This window comes from Phyllostomus hastatus, unplaced genomic scaffold (assembly GCF_019186645.2).
Source record: "Phyllostomus hastatus isolate PE091 unplaced genomic scaffold, TTU_PhHast_1.1 phas_contig_283, whole genome shotgun sequence".
Taxonomy (NCBI): Eukaryota; Metazoa; Chordata; class Mammalia; order Chiroptera; family Phyllostomidae; genus Phyllostomus; species Phyllostomus hastatus.
In genome coordinates, this window is record NW_025333833.1 from 16710394 (window position 1) to 16730983 (window position 20590).

General features: G+C 40.5%; 1 protein-coding gene across 5 annotated transcripts in view; it reads left to right on the forward strand.

The window, feature by feature from the left end:
* LPGAT1 (lysophosphatidylglycerol acyltransferase 1) overlaps positions 1-20590 on the forward strand; it is a 100988-nt gene that overhangs the window by 70819 nt on the left and 9579 nt on the right. The gene's annotated exons all lie outside the window — the stretch shown is intronic.

Genomic DNA, 20590 nt, shown 5'->3' on the forward strand with positions numbered 1-20590 from the left:
ATAGAAATAAAATAAATTCTAATGTGTTAGATTAGCAGGGATTAAATTATGATTTAGAATCATATCCCAAAGTATCATTTAGTTAGTACAATGTACAAATTATGCTCAATTATTTACTTATAAACATACACACACATCCTAGGAGTCTTGGGAGAAGTGAACAGGTAGGTTTTTCCCCCCAGAAATCTAGTAGAGTTCATTGTCTGACCAACGTTAGGGACAGAGGGAGACCTGTGCTCACATGGGAGAGGGAGGGCAGACAAAGGGGCGAGAGAGAACAGGCACCGTGTGGTGTTGAGAGAGTTCTGAGGATTTGCAGGAATCTTGCACGGAGGGAGGGGCCATGCCCTCGGCAACCCCCAGGAGTGTCTCTGTCCACCGTAAATGGACTAGGTGTCGTAATCTCCTGTTCTAGGACCCCCGGGGGGTAGGGAAGAAGATTGGTTTTGTTTGGGGATTTTTCACTGTTTTTTAAATACTTCCTAGCTTTCTTAATTCCAAAATAATCTGTTTATTGCTTATCTTGGATTTCTTCTGGCAAAAATAACTACTGAAATTAAAATAAATTTAAACACACGTTACTCCTTATTCATTTTTTTTTCTGTTCTCAGAAAGATTGGTTTTTGTTCAGATTCTTGTTGTTCGGTTATATTTTAAAATTTTAAACAAGGGTGAGATCTTTTCAGTTATAATAGATTTTAAAGTGCAACATTAGAAATCTTATATACACACATGTGAATAATGTAAGTAACTGGGGTTAGATGTCTGTCTCTTTAAATGTGGGCAGGTTGGCAGTGCTCTGACCGTACTTCAGGGAACTCCCGAGGCAGGCAGTGGCTGTCCTTTCTGTGCGGTACAACTCGGCACCTGCTGAGAGCCAAGGGCCTGCCCCTGGGTGGCTGGGGCCCTGTGTCACGGTGCTGTAATGCTCCTAACCGTTAGAATCCTCTTGGGAAACAGTAAAATTGGCGTAATTTATTTAACATTAGTCAGTGGTTTGGCTGGTTTTTATTTCCTTAATACATGTCTTTTTTATTCTTGGAAAGTATTGTCAAGGCTACCAGGCAGTTCTGCTGCCTGTGCCTCATTGGAGCCCGCTGTGACAGTGTCAGGGTCCCTGATGGAGGAGGGCTTTTCCCCAGAGGGTCCGACTGCGGTGGTGCAATTACGTGCCTAGGAACCACCTGGTCTTTATTTACATAGGAAAGAATCATCTAGATTACCGGGATGTTCTAGATTTTTAAATTTCTGTACTGATGCTTAGGAAAGAGCCTAAGAATGTGATAATTTGTTTTAAGTGTTTTAAAATAAACTATTTTTTATTCTAATAGCAGTTTTCTACATCGTCAATTCACTTCTTACTTCTTAGGCCTGTGTTGATTTTTAGGATTTTTGAAAGAGATGAACCCTTAATATACATATATATTATTGTATGCTGTGAAATACTTCCCTAAAATACCACATGAGTGAGAAAGCAAAAATTTGTGACAAGGTTATATACTACATCCTATTTTACAAATAAGTAGTGTTATCTTTCAAAAGTCAAATTTTCAGTCAAGTATTGGGAGCTTGTTTTTTAGGAAATTTGTAGTAAATGGTGATTAAGTACCCAGGACACTTTACTAATTAAACTGAATGTATATGTGGCTGCCTGGTCTTCCGTGAGTGCATCGTTTGAGCACTAGGTGATACACTGATACGGAGCATCCTACAGGTATAACAGACTGTTATTATTAAGACATGGAAAGTGCGTGTGGATGATTACTAAATCCAGTATCAGTAAGTTAGCACTCCCCATAGAGTGGATGTAAGCCACTTGCTACCTGAAGAGAAAAAATACCTTTTCTTATTCCTAACTTGCCAATATTATGTATTGTTTAACTAGGGAAATATTTCTTATTAATTTGCTTATAACTACATTATTGATCTTTTTCCAAAGTAAAGCTTGTTTCAAAAGAGCAACGAAAGGTTTAACTCTGAGAAGCCTTTGAAGGGAACAGCTTTTTCCTCCCCCTCCCCCCTCCTCACACTGGAAGGCAGCTTCCCCTCTTAAAGAGGTGATGGGCGTGGTGCGCTGCTGTTGGGGAGTTCATTGGAAAATTGAACACGATCAGATTTTAATCACAGGGATATAGTGTTCATAGAGATAAAAGCCCATTAACCCCTGTCCTTCGTATAAACGTCTGCTTCGCTCCACATTAGGACAGTGAATTAGAGAAGCTGATCATATTATGCAGACGGAGCTTGTATTTTCATTTTTAAAATCTTGAAGAAATACGTAACCGTGAGTGTACGGCGTAGATAGATGACCAAAAGCAGAGGTGTTGCCTTCATGTCTAATTTGATTGGGACTTTGGTTACTTTGGAGAAGGCATTGAATTAGAGACCGTGGGCAAGAATTTATTTTAAATTTTGAGGAGAAATTAGTTCAGAAAAGTAATATTTCATTTTTTTAAGGAAATATGCCCATTAGCAGGAATGGGCACATGTTGCTCTAGCCGTTGTGGCCCAGCTGGTTGGAGCATCATGCCGTAAACCCAAAAGCTGTGGGTTAGATCCCCGGTCAGGGCACGTCCCTGGGTTGCAGGTTCCGTCCCTGGTTGGGGCACGTGCGAAAGGCAACCAAACCAGTCTGTGTTTCTCTCTCACATCGATGTTTCCCTCTCTCTCTCCCTCCCTCCCCCCCTCTCTGAAGTCAATAATCATGTCCTCAGGTGAGGATTAAAAAAATAGAATGGGCAAATGTTAATATTTTGATATATTTGCCTCTGGACTTCTTTTATTAATACAAGAAATAAAACATTTCTAGTAAAGTTCCCATTGTTCCCCTTCCCAGTTCCTTACCCCTTTGCCTCTACCCTGGAAGCTGCTACCATCATAAATTTGGTATGCATTCTTTCTATAATTGTACTTTTATTATATAGATATATTTATAATACTGTTTTTAAAAAATTTTTAAATTTATTGATTTGAGAGAGTGAGAGGGAAAGAAACATCGATTTGCTGTTCCACTTGTTTAAGCGGTCACTGGTCTACTCTTTGTGCCCTGACGGAGACGAGCCCGCAATCTTGGCATATCAGGATGATAATCTAACCAGCTGAGCTACCCAGCCAGGGCCTGTTTTGTAAGTTTTTAAAAATGTGTGTAACCATACATGGTATATAATCTTACAATAGTGTTCCACTCTATTATTTTCTAGATCTTTTCATTTTTACATTTATGGCTCCCTGTCATTCATTTGAACTATAAACACTGTTTACCTATTCTATTCATATTATATGATTGTCTGCTCCTATGAGTGCAAAGTTCATGCTGTCTAGACATTCACTGTCCGGTGGTAAGAGCCACTAGTCACATGCGGCTGTTGAGCACTTAAAATGTGGCCAGTCTGAAAGGAGATGTGCTATGTGAAACACACTGTATTTCAGAGACTAGTAAGAAATACAAATGTAAAATAAACCATTAATAATTTTTGTTGATGACGAGTTGAAACATGTTGATATTTGGAGTGTGGTTAAAGGATTAAATATCTTTAATGTTTTTAGAGAAATAACAGAAGGCCAAGCAGTTCCGTGATCTGCTCTCTGCAAGCTGGAGAACCAGGAGAGCCAGTGGTATAATTCAGTCCGAGCCCCAAAGTCTGAGAAGAGGGCAGGGGAAGAGCAGGCAAGGGTGTGAAGTCCCCATCTGAGTCTGAAAGCCCAAGAACCAGGAAAGCTGCCCTGGCTGGTGTGGCTCAGTTGGTTGGGCTTTGTCCTACAAAGCGAAAGGTCACCAGTTCCATTCTGGGTCAGAGCACATGCCTTGTTGCAGGTTTGGTCCCCCAACAGGGGTCTTAAGTTTCTTTCCCTCTCTTTCTCCCTTCCCTTCTCTCTAAAAATAAATAAATAAAATATTTTTTTAAAAAAGCACCAGGAAACCCGATATCTGGGGCATAAGATGGATGTCTGAGCTTAACCCACCCATAAGAGAGAGTGGGATTACCCTTCTCCATCTTTTCGCTCAGTTCAGACCCTCAGTGGACTGGATGATGCCCACCTGTGTTGGTAAGGGTGCTCTTCTTCACCCAGATGCGAATGCTACTCTTCCAGAAACACCCTCACAGACACCCAGAAATCATGCATTCCAGGTATTGGGCGTCCCCTAGCCCAGTCACGTTGACACATAAAATTAACCATGACAATAGTCTACACAGAAATACTGTGTTTGTTCATAGAGAGGAAGACTTAAAGTTATAAAGATGTCAGTTCTCCCAAGTTAATCTAGAAAATTAACATAATTCCAATTATATTACACCCAGGAGGACTGAGAATTAAAATCTGGGAGGGCTTTTCTGGAAACTTGACAAAATGGTTTGAAAATTTATTTGGAAAAGTAATTATAAATAAATAGCTAAGATAATTTTGAAGGTGAATGAAACAGAGGAATTCTTCCTACCAGATACCAAGGCTTAATGTAATTAGAACAGTGTAGTATGAAGGCAGGGCCAGACCAATGAACTGATTAGAAAATCCAAACTTATTTGGGAACTTTTGTGTGACTGAGTAGGTATCACATATCAGTAAAGAAAGAATGAACTGTTCAATGAACAAAACAGTTTGGGACCATTGCTGCTGCACGTGATGGAACATAAAATTGAAATTTTACCCCTACTGTATCCCCAAATAAATTCCAGATAGGTTTTTACCTCAACATCAATAATAGACTCTAAATTATTGAAACAAAATATAGGAAACTCCTAAGGTTCTCACAGTAGGGTAGACCTTCCTTTTAAGATACAAAAATCATACATCATAAATCATGAAGGAAAAATACAAATTTGATGGCATCAGCATTAAAAACTGGGGTATGCAAAAGACACTATAAACAAAGTTAAAGTGTTTGAAATGCACATAGCAAGGATTCACATTGAGTAGATGTGCAAAGAGTTTCTACAGATCAGTAATTATTGATGTCAAGTATTGGCGAGGTTGTAGGAAAGATGAAACAAATTGGTACAGCCAAATTGAAGAAAAATCTGGCAGTTTCTTTAGTAGTTCCTCTGACATAACAGTTCTACTTGGGACTATGCATTCCAGATATTAGTGCAGCATTTTTTTGTAAGAGTAAAAAATTGGAAACAACTTAAATATCCATCAGTAGAGGAATGGCTAGACAAAAAAGAACATACCCAACAGAATTTCGTGTCTGACTGCTCGCCACCTTCGGTGGGGTGGCTCATAGTGCTCTCTGAAGTTTAACTGGGTTTTCCTGAAAACACGCACTCCACATCGCTGTCCCCGTCTAATCACTGACAGCCGCTTCCATCCTTCCAGTTACTCCTCGGCGTCTCTCTCCCTCTCACGTCTCGGTCAGGAAGTCCTTCGGGCTCTGTCTTCAGATGTGTTTCCTGGATCTGACCGCTTCTTTTCACCTTGGTCCCGGCCACCCCGACTCTGCCCAGCTCCGAGATCACTGCACAACCTCCTAGTTGCCTACCCTGCTTTTACCTTTGTCTCTCTGAGAGTCTGTTTCCGGAGTGGCCTTTTTAAACTCTGTCAGAGCATGTCAGTCGTAGGTTCAGAATCCCATCGTGTCCTCACCCATCTTCAAGCTGGGAACCTTACAGTGGTGTCTAAGGCTCTGCCTGACCTGCTCCTTCCCTCTGACCTCATCTCCGGCTACTGTTACTCATTACCCTTCGGCTGTACTGGCTCTGCGCTGTCTTGGATGTGCCAATCGTGTTCCCACCCAGGGTCTTTGCGTTGGCTTTGTCCTCCTCAGAGAGTCTCCCCTTGGAAAACCGCAGTGTGTGGCAGTGGATTCAGTGTGATTTCTAATTATACATCTTATGGTTGGCAGTTACAGAGGTGATATTCAAAGCTCCTCCTGTAGAAGTAGAGTCACTTCTTAGCTACCAGAATTAAGTTCTGAAAAACACAATAAATGAGAGATAATATTAAGATGTGTATTTTTTACATATTAACATCTCTGAAATAAGAAGGCATCTTAAAGTCAGTATAATACAGCATTCGTTACAGTTTAATTGGATATTTGGCATGTAGCACCTCAAACAAACCAAAGTCCAGAAAGTAAGCCCTGCCTCTCTCCTGCCCGCTCCCAAAGGGCTGGGCAGTGGTGGCCGTAGAGTCGGTGTTCGCCGCTGGACTGCGAATGCCCCTGGGGAGGGCATCTCACTTTTCACTGTGCTGTTTGGGTTTTCAGTCATGTGTGAATGTATTAACTCTTCAGTTTAAAAAAACTAACTGAAAAAAGAAAGTGCCCACAGAGCTTAGAATTTTGGTTTAATAATCATTCAATTCATCACAACAAAAGCACTTTCATCAGATAGTTGTAAGAATTCAATCGGTTCACACTGAAAATGCACACCACTTAATAGTCACTGAATAGATTTTACCCTTTTAAGTCAAGGATATTAAAATACTCAAATTATATAGCCTAAGAGATTTTCATATTCTAGTGTTTTATCCATAATCTGTTTTTAAATTTATTTTTATTAAAGTATGCACACAATATATTAGTTTCAGCTGTACAACATAGTGATTTGGCATTTATATACCTTACAATGTCATCACCACACTCAGTCCAGTACCCACCTGTCACCACACAAAGTTATTACATGTTATTGACTATTCTTCTTATGGGGTACTTTATATTCCCATGACTTATTTATTTGGTAACTGGAAGTTACACCTCTCATTCTCCTTCACTTTTCATCCATCCTCTGGCCGTCTGGCAACCATCAGCTGGTTCTCTGTATCAGTGGGTCTGTTTCTGTTCTGTTCTGTTTTGTTTTTTTTATAGGGAAAATAATTTTTCTACTTAGCATAATACCTTCTAGGCCCATCCTGTTTTAGCTGTAATTTAAAAGTGAACTTTAACAGGCTTACATTTCTATAATAATACTTTTTTGGTATACAAGTTAGAATAATGCAGAAGGAAGTAAATATAGTGAAAGTCAGTTGTCCAGCAGAATGGGGACCAGGTTTCAGGTCACCTTTTCCCAGTGGCTGTAACTCAAGTTGTCACCAGCTAAGTGCCACGCACTTAGAGTGTGCACCTAATGACACGTGTGTAGAGGTTACCACCCCAGCCCCAGCCCCCAAATCACTCATCTGGGAGTGAGGTCATAGGACTGCCTCTTGCACTGAACGCAGCTTGCTTTCTCCCCCAGCATAAGGAAACAGTGTCCCCTCTTGAGGATTTCTTACGCTAGGACTTTACTCTGTCATTGCTTATAATTACTGCTCATTTCACCCCTACTCCTGCTGTGTAATAATTCGCTTCTTCCTGTTTGCTTTTCTCATTATCTTTTGGTTTCTATTCCTTTGCCTCTGTGTCCTAGGTTTGTTTGTGTTGTTTTTTTTTTTTTTCTGGAAAACTCTGGACATTTTAGTCATCTGTCACTATTCAGAGCTTCCAGTTGGAAAAGGCAAAGTTACACATTAAATGTAATCTTCAAGTTTTTAGTTCTGCTTGGCTGTTTTTATTAATGTTCACCCACCCACAAGCTCTTTTTTCTTTTCTGCACCAGCAGGTTTTGCCCCGTTCCTTTGAGAAAATATAACAGTTTGGTTTGGCACCGTGCAGGGTGCTGGAGATACCCTGTCAGTGGTCCCAGCCCAGGGCGACTCTGTGCACTGAGTGCTGCATTTTTGTCATGAGGTTGAAGATTCAAAAAAGGTGAATCATCATTTCAAATGAGATAAAAAATCTCCATCTTCTAGTTAAGAGAATATGCTTTATTTCCTCTCAAATATTTATCAGAATTTAAACATGAAAGAAATTTTTTACTGTTAGCATAGTGAAGAACCAAGCCTATAACATGTAAATCTAACTTGCTAGGTTATTTTCACTATATGAACCTGGACATAATATGCTTTGCAGACGATAATGAACTTTGGAAGTGAGGAGCTCTCTCCCCACCTCCTTGGCCCTCCAGGAGTTCACCGTTTCTTGTTCACTTACCAGTCTCTTTAAGGTCAAGTGCAATATCATGACTACCATTGGTGTTCAAAATACACTTTCTTCTAATTTAATTTCATTTTGTTGGAAATGTCAAATTTTTAGAGTTTAAATTTTAATCGAATAAGGGTAAAAAATAATTCTCACTGATGATCACTATTAAGAATAGAACTGAACCTGAGAAGTGGAAGAACTGGATTTTTGTTTAATCCTTCATTGAATATAAGGTCATATTCACACACATACACATGTATGTGTCTGTGCACGCACACACAGTCTCTGAGAGACCGACAGATCATATAAATACAGACCTTCCCCAGGATCCTGGGTTCAGTCCTGACTCTGTTTTTCCTGTGGTGGTTGAGTTCATCGTAGCAAAGCTTACAGAAATGGCTTCTCTATAAATGGACCTCCAGCTCTTAGTCTTTCCCTTAAGTCCCACCCCCTCATTTAACTTCTTTTCCTCCCCGTGGATACCCTGTTGCTTCTTCAAGCCTGTTACTTCTAAAGCTGAACTCATTTTCCTTCACCCAAACTTGCTTCTCCTGGCTTTCCAACTGGGGCTCATGTCGACATTATTCTATCCACACCCAGAATGAACATTTGAGAGTTTCTTTGACTCTTCAACTTTTTAATTTTTTTAAATTTTTATTTATTAATTTTAGAGAAAGGGGAAGGAAGAGAGAGAGAAGCATTGATTTGTTGTTCCACTTTTTATGCATTCATTGGTTGATTCTTGTATGCACCCTAACTGAGGATCGAACCCACAACCTGGGTATATTGGGATGATGCTTTAACCAACTGAGCTGCCTGACCTGGGCTATTTTCTTTTCTTTCTCACTTTCTTTTGTCATAAACTTTAGCAGGACTGGTGGCAAAATTTGAATGAAGTAGGTAGGTTGTAGGTCAGATAACAGTATTGTATCAGTGTTAATTTCCTGATTTTGCTCCTTGCCCTGGGGTGATATGAGAGCCTGTCCTTGTATTTAGAAAATAAACACGGAAGTATTTAAGGGACACAATATCTGTAAATTACTCTAAAAAATGGAGTGGAGGACAATCATATATATATCAGAAAAATATATGTGTGTGTAGAGAAAGAATAAGATAAAGCAAATATGGGAAATAGTGATGTTTGGGGAATCTGTAACTTTTCTCTGAGTCTGAAATTATTTCAAAATAAAGAGTTTTGGGTCACCAGGGAGATGTAGGGAAGTCTCTCTACCTTTCCCACAATTTTGCTATGAACCTTTACTGGTCTAAAAAAAATTAAGTCAATAAAAACCCATTAGCCTGACGGAAAGCATCATAGGACTGTCATAAGCAAATATGGCATTGTCATGTCCTGCTTACTGGACAGTTCCGTTTATTCAGCAAGAATATGTTAAGATTCTTACTCTGTCTCAAAGGATGTAACAGGAATAAAAATAAAATAAAAATATTTAAGGTCTAGACAATACCATCACATTGTTTATACCTCCTGGGGCATGCTGGTCTGCTACAGTTTGGACTGTTGCAAGGAGCAGGCTCAGGAGGAAGGGGTGCCAGCTCAGTCTCCCCAACCATGAAGGGATTCGGGGGCCTGGGTGCTGGGGGTCTGCCATCTCCTCCTCTACACAAATGTGAGTCCCTCAGAATGCTCTCCCAGAGGACCCCGGGGTTGCTACTCTAGAGCCTTGGTTTATCCCTGCATTAAAGCAGCTAAAAGTTTGTATCTGAGTCGCCGAATTCTATTTTCAGATAACTGAGTGAAGATTTTTTTTAAACCTTTCTAGTGGATCCAGGGGGAAGCTATAAATATTATATTTTAGTATGTTGAGAATGAGTCCTGAGCACCTTATTTTGGGACAGTGGCTGAAAGCAAAACTTCTGGGAACTGAATGCTGGGAGAAATTTTCACACGTTAATTTGACAGTGTCTGTTCTTGTCCGTAAATCTATTTTTGGTGGCAAGTAGTTTCTGTGTTTCTGAGTTATTCTTGTCACACTAACCCCGGTGGTGTCAGTTAACTATGCCCATGGTATTGGTGGCTGTCTGCAGATGGCACCTCATAAAGTTTTAACTGGCAGATTACTTTCAGTTTGATTCAGTTTATCAAACTTGAGTTCCCACGAAGGAGTAGGCACCTATTCACACAGTGGATAGGCAAAGATGAGTATAGCAGGGTCTGATCAAGGAAACAGACACATAAGGAAAAAAAGAGAACACACATGAGTAAGCATAGTTACAAAGTTCAGAATTGGCCCTAGCCAGTGCTTAGTTGGTTAGAGCATTGTCCTGATACATCAAGGTTGTGGGTTCGATCCCCGGTCAGGGCACATACACGAATCAATCAATGAATGCACAAAGAAGTAAACAACCAATTGACACTTCTCTCTCTCTCTCCCTCCCTTCTTCCCTTCCTTTCTTTCTTTGAATATCAATAAGTAAAAAAAAAATTTTAAGGACAAAGTTGGCACTGAGAAGGAATTATTAACCACATAGGAAGGAAGAGGAGAAGAGGACAAAGGAGTGAGAGCCACATCCTTGTCTTCCTCAGGAGGAAGTCAGTGAATACATTTTAAATTGGTTGATCCAGAATAGTGGTATTAGCATATTTATTTATAAACAATGTGGAGGTGAATAGCAAAAAAGTTTTCTGGGAAACCGGTATCTGAGGACAGAGAAAATAGGGCTTTTTTTTTTTTTCATTATGAACCTTGTAGTACTCTGACTTTTAAAAACTACATGCGTATTGTTCCTTGGTTAAAAAAACTTGAGTGTTAAATTCTGGTTACTCGTGTAGGCCATCTCAAGTGATGCCTTTTCCACGTGTCCTGTGCCACAAGCAGACATGCACGCCCCTTCATTTAAACTTCCACAGAAATTCTTTAAACTGCTTATACTACATTGATCATATTCTGGTTCTAGATTATTTGTTTACTTTTCATATCCCTCTGCTGGATTACTATTGTTTGATTATGTTTTGTTTATTTTACTACAGTTCTACCAGTTTCCCCCCTTTGCCCCCACTACCCAGCCCCGCCACTCCCTCAGGCAGTCCCCACACTGTCGTCCCTGTCCAGGGGCCATGCATAATGTCCTTTGGCTACTCTGTGACCTCTGCTGTCCTCTACATCCCCATGACTATTCTGTAACCGTGAATTTGTACTTCGTAATCCCTTCATCTTCTTCACCCGTTCCCCCCCACCCCCACCCCCTTCCCATCTGGCAGCTATCAAAACGTTCTCTGTATTTATGATTCTGTTTCTGTTCTGCTTGTTTGTTTATTTCGGTTTTTAGAAACAATTGTGGATAGATATGTATTTATTGCCATTTTGTTCATATTTGTTTTCTCCTTCTTAAAGAAGACCCTTTAACATCTTTTATAATACTCGTTTGGTGGTGAAGTTATTATGTTTTTTAAGGTAGGGAGAAATTTACCTTAAAACCATAGGTGCTTATTAGCTCCCTGCATGTACTGGCAGAATGCAGGGGTTAGCCATGGTGTTCGTTAACACACATTTTGGAATCTTTGTGGCGTGAAAATTCAAATGTTCTAACTCAAATTTATAGGTGCCAGCTGCTACAATTATTCTTTATCTTTTTTGTGAAAGTATAATTTATCTAGTGCTCTGAAATCTGATTCTGTGGATTTTGGTAGAATATTCAGTGTTTAAGAGTTCATTCTAGATTATGGATAAAAGAGTTTTTATTTCTTGAAAATTTGGAGCTAGTTTTTCATTTGGATAGCTGTTGGTATCAGGAAGATGTGTTTATTTCTGTTATTTGTTTGATTGTTTGTTTATATCCTAGAAGAACTCCTTTTATTTTCTAACAGGACTGGTATTTAGTGTATTTGATACTTTGCCATATTACGGCATGATTACGCACTTTAATATTTTAATCCCATGGTGACCAAACAATCAGATTGCTTTGGAGGGAGCATTTGGTCTGTCCTGCTGGCTGTTTCCTAAGGCAAGAGGATGCCCAAGCTATTCTAGGCAGGTGGCGGGGTAGGATTTCTGTTAAAACACAGCCCCATTCCCACACTCTCCCCCATTTAAAGCCATAGATGCTTCAGTAGCCACACCACATTATTTTAGGCGTTCACTTGGTAAACCCAAATAAACTTCCTCCGTTTATTACAGCCTTATTTCCATGTCATTTTCTCCTTATAAAGATGTTTTAAATACCATTTCAAGATATTCTTTAGCCCTAGGGCTCTTGCTAAGTTATCCTTAGGTTGATTAGGCCTGATTCTATATTTACAGGAAGAAATAGTATATTTTTAGAGGTCCAAAACACAATACTAATAATTCTCTGAACCATTTGGCTGGGATAGAGATAAATGGTTTAAAAAGTGCTACTTACATTGCAAAACTGTGTTAAAACATATTAAATAATCTGAAAGTAAAAGCTAATTTATAGTTCCATTCACTTTAAAAAATAAACTGTTTCTTAAATTTTTAATTTTAAAGCATTTTTCTAGATGAAAGTCCACTGACTTACCTAAAAATCTAATGTCTGAGGACATTTAATTTGGAGAAAATGAAACAATTTCCTGTGTAACTCGGGGCAGCTCCCTCGTGCCGGGACTGAGATCACGAGGCTCTGTTCTGCCTGGACTCTGCCCCACACCTCCAGAATCCGGGGTCATCCGGAGGTTTGGGTGGGTTCTATGCTCAGAAGCCACGGCTCCCACTCTGCTCTCTTCCCTCTGGGATTCCTCCCTTTCCGGCTGTCGTGGTCACCTGTGTCCATCCTCTTGAGTCTTCAGCCAGTGAGACTGCTTCTTTCTACTATATAACTTTTAGCTTCCTTGCCTCACACTAACTGTGAACAATTCTCAGGTAAAACAGCTATAAAAAATGGAGCTGGTGCCCAGTGCCATGCCCGTCTTCCAGGTGTAGACTCTCCTCTAGTACCTGCCTGCTATTAGTCACCCTCCAGCATCTTCCACTGATACTGTTTCTGTTTTGTCCAGACTTTATAACTGTTCCCTGTTAACTGTTCTGCAGTTACAGGGAGCAGAACTCCTCTCGTTTTATTTTAATAGATATTGAAAGTCACAAGGAAAGCCATAGTTAAATCTCAGATCTTAAGAGGTGAGAGAATAGATTTTGCTCTTCAGTAGGCCCTGTTTACTTCCCTTGTGCTTTTAAAGTATCACTGAAATGTGCCCAAAGGACTATACACATAAGCACTGAAATCACATGGTGCTACTTGGTTACTAACGTGGTATCTGTATGATTCAGAACATTTTCACTAAGATCACCATTTAAATGAAAACACAAGATACCTAGTCTTACAGAGTCCTGGTTGGATCCCCAAGAATATGTGCCTGACCTGGCATATGTCAGGTGGGAAACACGGCTAGCCATCCCCTGCTACACCCAAAGCAGAGACTGCTGACTGTTCCTCTCCAATTTAAATATCGTTTTGCAAGAGGCATTCTCATAAATTGCTAGTGGGAATATGGATTGGTATAATCTTTCTGAAGACAGTGTAGCAGCATCTTTCAAAATTGCTAATGCATTTAACCTTCGACTTAACAATTGTACTTCTGGAATTCCGTACTATAGATACGTCTACCTGTGCCCGTATGAAGGGACGCTTGCCGTGCTAGTCGTGGCCACACAGCTCGTGAAACAGGACGAGGAACTGTCTATCAGTAGGGAGTAAGAAGAGCTGAATGTTTGCCATGTATTAAGAGATTACAATGACGTTAGAAAATATTTTTAACAGAATGAAAATGAAAATATGATCTATAAAATTATGGGCTAGAACTTAATCTGAGTTTAGAGGAAAATTTATAGCCTTCCGCAGCTTCTATTAAAAAAGAAGAAAGCCAAAAGACTATGTGATCTGAATATGTGTCTCAAGAATTTAGAAAAAGAAAATCATATGAAATCCAAAGATAGTAGAAGACAGGGAACAATAAAGGAGAATTTACTGACATAGAAAAAAATAGGATAGAATAACAATGCCAAAAAGAAGTTTTTTTAACACTATAAAATAGATCAACTCCTGATAAGACTAAGAAAAAAAAAGGAGGCCTGTGTTACCAGTACCAGGAATGAAAAGGGGTCATCACTGCAAATCACATGTCATTAAAAAGACAGTAAAAGGATATTAAATGCAGTTCTTTCAGAGAGAGAAAAGAGGGGATACTTCCTAGCTTGTTTTATAAGATCAGCATAACTTTGATATCAAAATGTGAACCAAGGATATTAAAGGAGAATTTACAGGCAAATCTTTTACATGATTTTAGGCACAAGATTAATCCAGCAGTATATAAAAAAGTACATTATATTATGTCCTGAGAGCATATGTTCCAGGAATGAGTTTGGTTGAACATTCAAAATCAGTTAGTTCAATTCATGGCATTAACAGAATCAAGGGAAAAATTATATGTGTTTTAATAGACAGAAAAGAATTGATGAAACATGTTTTGTTTGAAGTGGCAAAATAGGCTCAGAGACTGAGCATAATTATTTGCCAATAATTTAACTCAGCTTTACTGTGGAAATTATAATAATTTTGCAAGTCAATAGCATACAGGCAAATGTCTTTTAATAAGCCAATAAAAAACAACATATTCCAAACCAGCGATTTATTAATTACACTGTTGTTCCAGACAAGGGGGAAATGAAAGAAATAATGTTCAAACCTAGTCTGAGGTCCACCTTCCTATGAGCTGGTTCTTGGGAAGATTTGGCTCAGCCAACCCACAGCTGACATCCGTCTGCTAGCACAAAACAAAATTTCTTTGTTCCTGGAGTACGTTGCTAGGAAACAAAGGTGCTGGTATAGATGAACAAAATAATATTCTGTTTTTTATTCTGTTACAGTTGTCCCAGTTTTTCCCCATCGCTCTCCCCTGCGCCCCCACTCCCCACCTCCCACGGTCCATCCCCACCCTGGTGTCCAGTCCACGAGTCATCCACGCACGTTCCTGCACTAGACCCTTCCCTGTGTCTCCCCACGTATGCCCCTCCCCCTGGTCGCTGTCAGTCTGGTCCTTGTTTCCGTGCCTCTGGTTCTCTTTTGCTCTTCTGTTTGTTTTGTTCTTTGGGTTCCTCATATAGGTGAGATCATATGGTATTTGTCTTTTGATGATCAAAATAATACTATTTGAGGGCTTCCGCACCTCCTGGTAGAGAGTTGCCAAACTACAGCAGAATAATACCCCACAGCCTTCGGAGAGCTCAGCAGAGCTCTTTAGATCAGCAGAGCTGCCTGCCCGCACTGAGCACTCTCTGGCGGTCCTCATGAACCCTGGGCATTTCCAGTCTGAATGTCCCCTAGCCACAGCCCCCGTAGCTGCTCCTCCACTTGTTCTCACTGATCAGCCCTCAGCAGCTGCGCTGCTCCAGCCACAGGTGCCCATGGCACTCCACCCTTACATCAAAACAACTTGTAAGTAAGTAAACAGCTTCATTTTCGTCATAAACAGGTGGATTTGAAGTCACATTAAACCAAGACATATCAAAATGCAGCTTTTGTTCATGATAAAAAGGGAAATACTCTTAGCAAACTGGGAATAGAAGGGGATTTCTTTAGTCCGATTAATGGGATCTACAGAAAATATTACAGCAAATACACTGAATGGTGAACTATTGAATGTTTCCCCCTGAAAGATCGGGAATGAGAGAGGGTTTTATTTACCCAGAAAATAACCTTCCCATTCTTAGTCACCTCTCTTTAATACTGTACTAGAGTTCCTAATCAGGCAAGAGCAAAAGAAATCAAAAGTGTAAATGTAGAAAAAGGTAAAAACAAAATTGTCATTGTTTGCCTTAATTCCCCTCCTGCCTACAGTTAACATTATAAGACTGCTTGGTGCATGCAGACACTCAGTCCTTACCTATAACTGGTCGTTTCAGAAAACCAGGTGCCTAAAGAGACTTCTTAGAGAAGGAAAGATGTTAGGAAAAACTACTTACAACTGACTTTTTTTTTAATCAACTCTCTTTCAAACCCACTCTAAGTGGAGATGGCTTGAGACGAGGAGTTTGGCTTTCTGCAGCCGAGGAGTGAGCTAGCAGGGTGAGGAAGTGTGAACTGGCGTGTAAGGTGCACACTGAGAACACTTTTCCGTAGAAGCGTGCTGGCCGGCCGACGGAATCCTGCAGGGTTTCGTGTGCGCTGGGGTGAAGCAGTCTGCCGGAGCAGTCGTAGGGCCTTCTGTGTCCTGGGGAATGTTCCCCCACAGGAATCTGCATTCTCAGTTAAAATAGGAAGAGGTGGAAGAGGAAACTATAAAATTCTTGAAATATCTCTAATTTGAGAGTTTTGTATATTTCAAAGGATAAAAGTTACTTCAGAAGAGGTGGAAAGACAAACCTTTGTAAATAGCCCAAGATTCCTCCTTTGACTTTTTATTTCCTTGTCTGTACTCCGATTATATCCATATCAATATAAAAGAGTTTTCAGAATCTCTGTCAGTAATTTGTCTTTTGAATACTTGATCACAACTCTTTACCCTTTTACTTTTCCATGACTGGCTCGAGCCTGGCTTCATTATTGCCAGTGGTGTATAGAAAGTGTGTATGTATACAAAAAGTGCACATATACATGTATAGATACATACACTCACACGCACACTATATGAATAACGTATTGCACCGTCTGGAAATAATCGTGGAATGCCAAACCGCATAACAGCTTCTGGTCTTGTTGAGTCACTGCATCTGCCGCTGTACCCAGAGAACTTGAAAGAACAGTAATGCTTATCGTGAACGGTCTGGGATTCAACAGGCAGCAGCACCACCTCTGCTGATGCCAAGGGATGCCACTGCCCTATGCCAAATACTTTGCACATATAGCAACTTAGTAGCATAAACAATATGATTAGCCCCATTTTACAGATGAGGGAACTAAGTCATACAGAGGTTAAACAATTTTCCAAGGACACACAGCTGGCAAGTGGTAGAGCCAGAATTCACCCCCCACCGCCCGTTCCAGAGTCTGCACTCATAAACACTGTGCCTCCCTGTCTTCTGGGATTGTTTTAATTGTGCCAAAAAAACTAGCAGGGTCCACATGTAACAAAAACCAGAAACTCCATGTTTGTGGAAGAAACTCCCAGCCAGGGAGCCCCACTCATTCACTTAGTGAGGCATATGAGAACGTGAGTGCGTGGAGAGGTAAAATTTTTAAAAAAATTTTTTACAAGATTTTATTTATTTATTTTTAGAGAGAGGGGAAGGGAGGAAGAAAGAGAGGGAGAGAAACATCAATGTGTTGTTGCCTCTCACGCACCTCCAACTAGGGACCTGGCCCACAACTCACACACATGCCCTGACTGGGAGAGAGGTAAAATTTTTAGTGCGAAGGAGATCTTTCAATTACTTAGGAGAATAGGCATTAAAGGGGCTAAGAAATATTGGTGTATGGAATAATTTTATGAAGTATAAGCATTTTCAGTATTTTTTCTCTTTTTAAAAGGGGTGCCCTGGCTGGCATGGCTGAGTGGATTGAGTGTTGGCCTATGAACTGAAAGGTCACCAGTTTGATTCCCAGTCAGGGCACATGCCTGGGTTGTGGGCCAGGTCCCCAGTAGAGGGTGTGCCAGAGGCAACCAAGTAATGTATCTCTCCCTCTCTTTCTCCCTTCTTCCCTGTCTAAAAATACATAAAATCTTTTTTTAAAAAAAATGGTGACATTTTTAAAATTTGTCTCTTTGTTTGTTAGCTCTTTCCTAGCAAGGGAAATTTTCATTCAGAGAGGGGACTTTACAGTAGCAAGCCAAAACTTTAAGTTTCTGGACTTGAGCATCTCCTTCCCCATTGAAATATCTGATAGGCCAAAACACCTATATTCCTGCTTTATGAGAATATAGTACTATATTTTGGGGGAATGGGAGGGTGACTAAGAATGGGAAAGTTATTTTCCGTGTAAATAAAACTATATTTTGGTTACCTTTCTTTTTTTTAATCAAAATTGTGTGATTGCCCTGCAGGTGTGGGTCAGTTGGTTGGGTGTCATCTCACAAAGCAAAAAAGGTGGTTGTATTGATTCCTGGTCAGGGCACATGCCTGGGTTGTGGGTTCGGTCCCTTGTTGGGGTGCATACGAGAGGCAACCAATCAATGTTTCTGTCCCTTTCTTTCTCCCTCCCTGCCCTCTCTTAAAAAAAAAAAGAAAGAAAGAAAAGAAAGCAAAACAGAAAAACCCTGTGATTTTTTAAAATTAATTTTTAATATATTTTGTCATATTGTCTACTGATACTTAAATTTGGTTGTTAAAATACCCCCAGTTTGATATTTAAATGCTTAAATAAAAGAAAGGCATCTGATTCATCAGTAACTTCCCTTCTGACTTTTTTTGAAATTGTGTACAAATGATAGTGTTACATGAGTAATTGTTTGAAAAGCCTTTGAAGGAGTCTGAGCATGTCACTTTGGTCCTTTGGAACCCTTCATAATACTTGACTGGTCTGGAACCGTTCTCCTGATAAACTGTAGAAGTTGTTTGGTGTTTTTATGGTGGCATGCACAGTCCATCATTATATTTCTGAAATCCCTACTAAGTAACTTGCACACGTTTTGCCTAAGCTCGGAAGAGCAGCGTGCACTCCTTTGTAGAATGGCAGGTGGTAGGAACTGGCTGAAGATAGGAAATCATCTGAGGCCTTTCAGAAATGACAAGGCAGCTTCTCAGAGGAGATATGGAAGGTTTATGTCTACTTTCATGCCCTCCCAAAACCCCAGTGAAAGAACACGAAGGAGGTCTTTAAAGGTGTAGACCGTCAACGGTGGGGAGAACAGCAGGAAAGACAACAGCAACAAAGCTTGGGCAGTTGGAGACACAGCCCTAAGCCAGCTGAGGGGAAAGCCGAGAGCCAGCCTTATGTATACCACAGAACCTCCACCAGGCTGAAAACTGGCAGCATCTTCACCTGTGGACATGAGATTGAAAGGATTGCTAAACTTGGGGAGATTGGTTAAATCTGTTTAGGGAGAGCTTAGGTCCCCAGAACCTTTTCCCTGCACCCCACAGGGCTTTCCCTGCCCTGGCCAGCACTGGTTTACTCTGGAAAGGGAAATGCAGCTGGCTCTCTGGACTCCCCCGCACGAGGCAGGGGTCCCGTCATGAAAATAGCATGGTTAAGTGATGTCAGTGTGCCGAGTGCTGAGACTCCCAGCCCTGGTCCCTCCCTGTGCTGCCAGAGAGCTAGCAGTCAGGCCTTCATTAGCCCGTCTTTCTCAGGGGAAATGGGGAAGCCAACTTAAGTAGCCCAGCCAGATGACCCTCAGTGAAGTTCACAGTCAACCAACTTCACTGACATGCTGAGAGTATTCAGTCAGCTGGTAAGGCCCACATCTGTAAGTGTGAGTGAACTACGGAGAATTACCAGGTAACCAGTAAGCTGATCAGCCTCTACTGTGAAAGGCAGAGACCGAAGCAAATGAAAGACAGTGACTTGGAAGAACAGGTAAAGAACAGCTTCCAAAAGTCCTAATAGTACACGGGAGTTCATTAACCCTCTTCCCGACTTTTGTGCACATTGTAAACTTCCCATTGTAATTCTCCTAGAGATATGATATTGCAACAATAAAATAATAATAGCATACTATAAAAAATAACACTCAGCACATAGAAATTAAAAATGTGATAAAAGATGTAAAAACTCAGTAAGAAGTTTAGAAGTTAAATAATAAATCTCCCAGAAAGAGGACAAAAACACAGAGATGGAAGAAAATTAATTCCAACCTGAATTCTTTATCTAGTCAAATTGTCAACCAGATGTGCAGACAGAAAGAAGACATTGGCAGAAATGCAAGGTTTCGAGGACCCTGTGTTGAGAAAGTATTGAGGATGAGCCCCATGAGAATGTGGAGTGCAGACCGAGAGAGGAAGGTATAAGGTGTAAGAAACAGTAAGTCCACTTTAGGAGTGCAGAGAATCACCGGGGCGATGGTGCAGGGCCTTCGCAAGACGAAAACTCCAGGCAGCAAACCCGGAATCTGGGTGACATCCTTCAGGAAGGTGCAGTTGAAGGAATGTCTGATGTACACGAATGCCTTGGGGGGAGTTCAAGACCAGAGGTCAGTCTGGCTTCTACCTGTTTTTTAAATAAAATTTTATTTAAACACACCTACGTGTTTACACATTGTCGCTGGCTGTTTTCACACTACAAGCAGAGTTGAATTGTTGCGACAGAGATCACGTGGCCTGCAAAGTCTAAATATCATTGATTTATCTGGCCCTTTAAGAAAAAGTTTGCAGACTAGATCTGAAAAATTGATTCTGGACAATTGGCCAAGAGCATGTGGCCGAGTTAGTTACGTGTACATAGAAAACTACAACTGCTCGATTCAGGGAGAACAAAAAATTGGTCAGGAATGGAAAAGTAGCCATGATTTCCTACATGGCTTAGCTTTGAATATATTTACATGATTATAATAATGTAAATGTCTCATATTGTGCTAAAGTTACCGTACAGTTGCATGGGAAGCTGGGAAGGTTGTGCCTGTGTGGAAGGAATGGGAAGAAGAAGGAGCTGAAGCTTTGCATTCCATAGTGGGAACTCAGCAGATGAGCCCCAAAACTGAAGGAGGAGCATGGTGATAAATGTCAAGGTCATCAGCTAAAAGAAGTAAAAATCAGTTCCTCCAAGGAGGGGGAAACGAAGGGC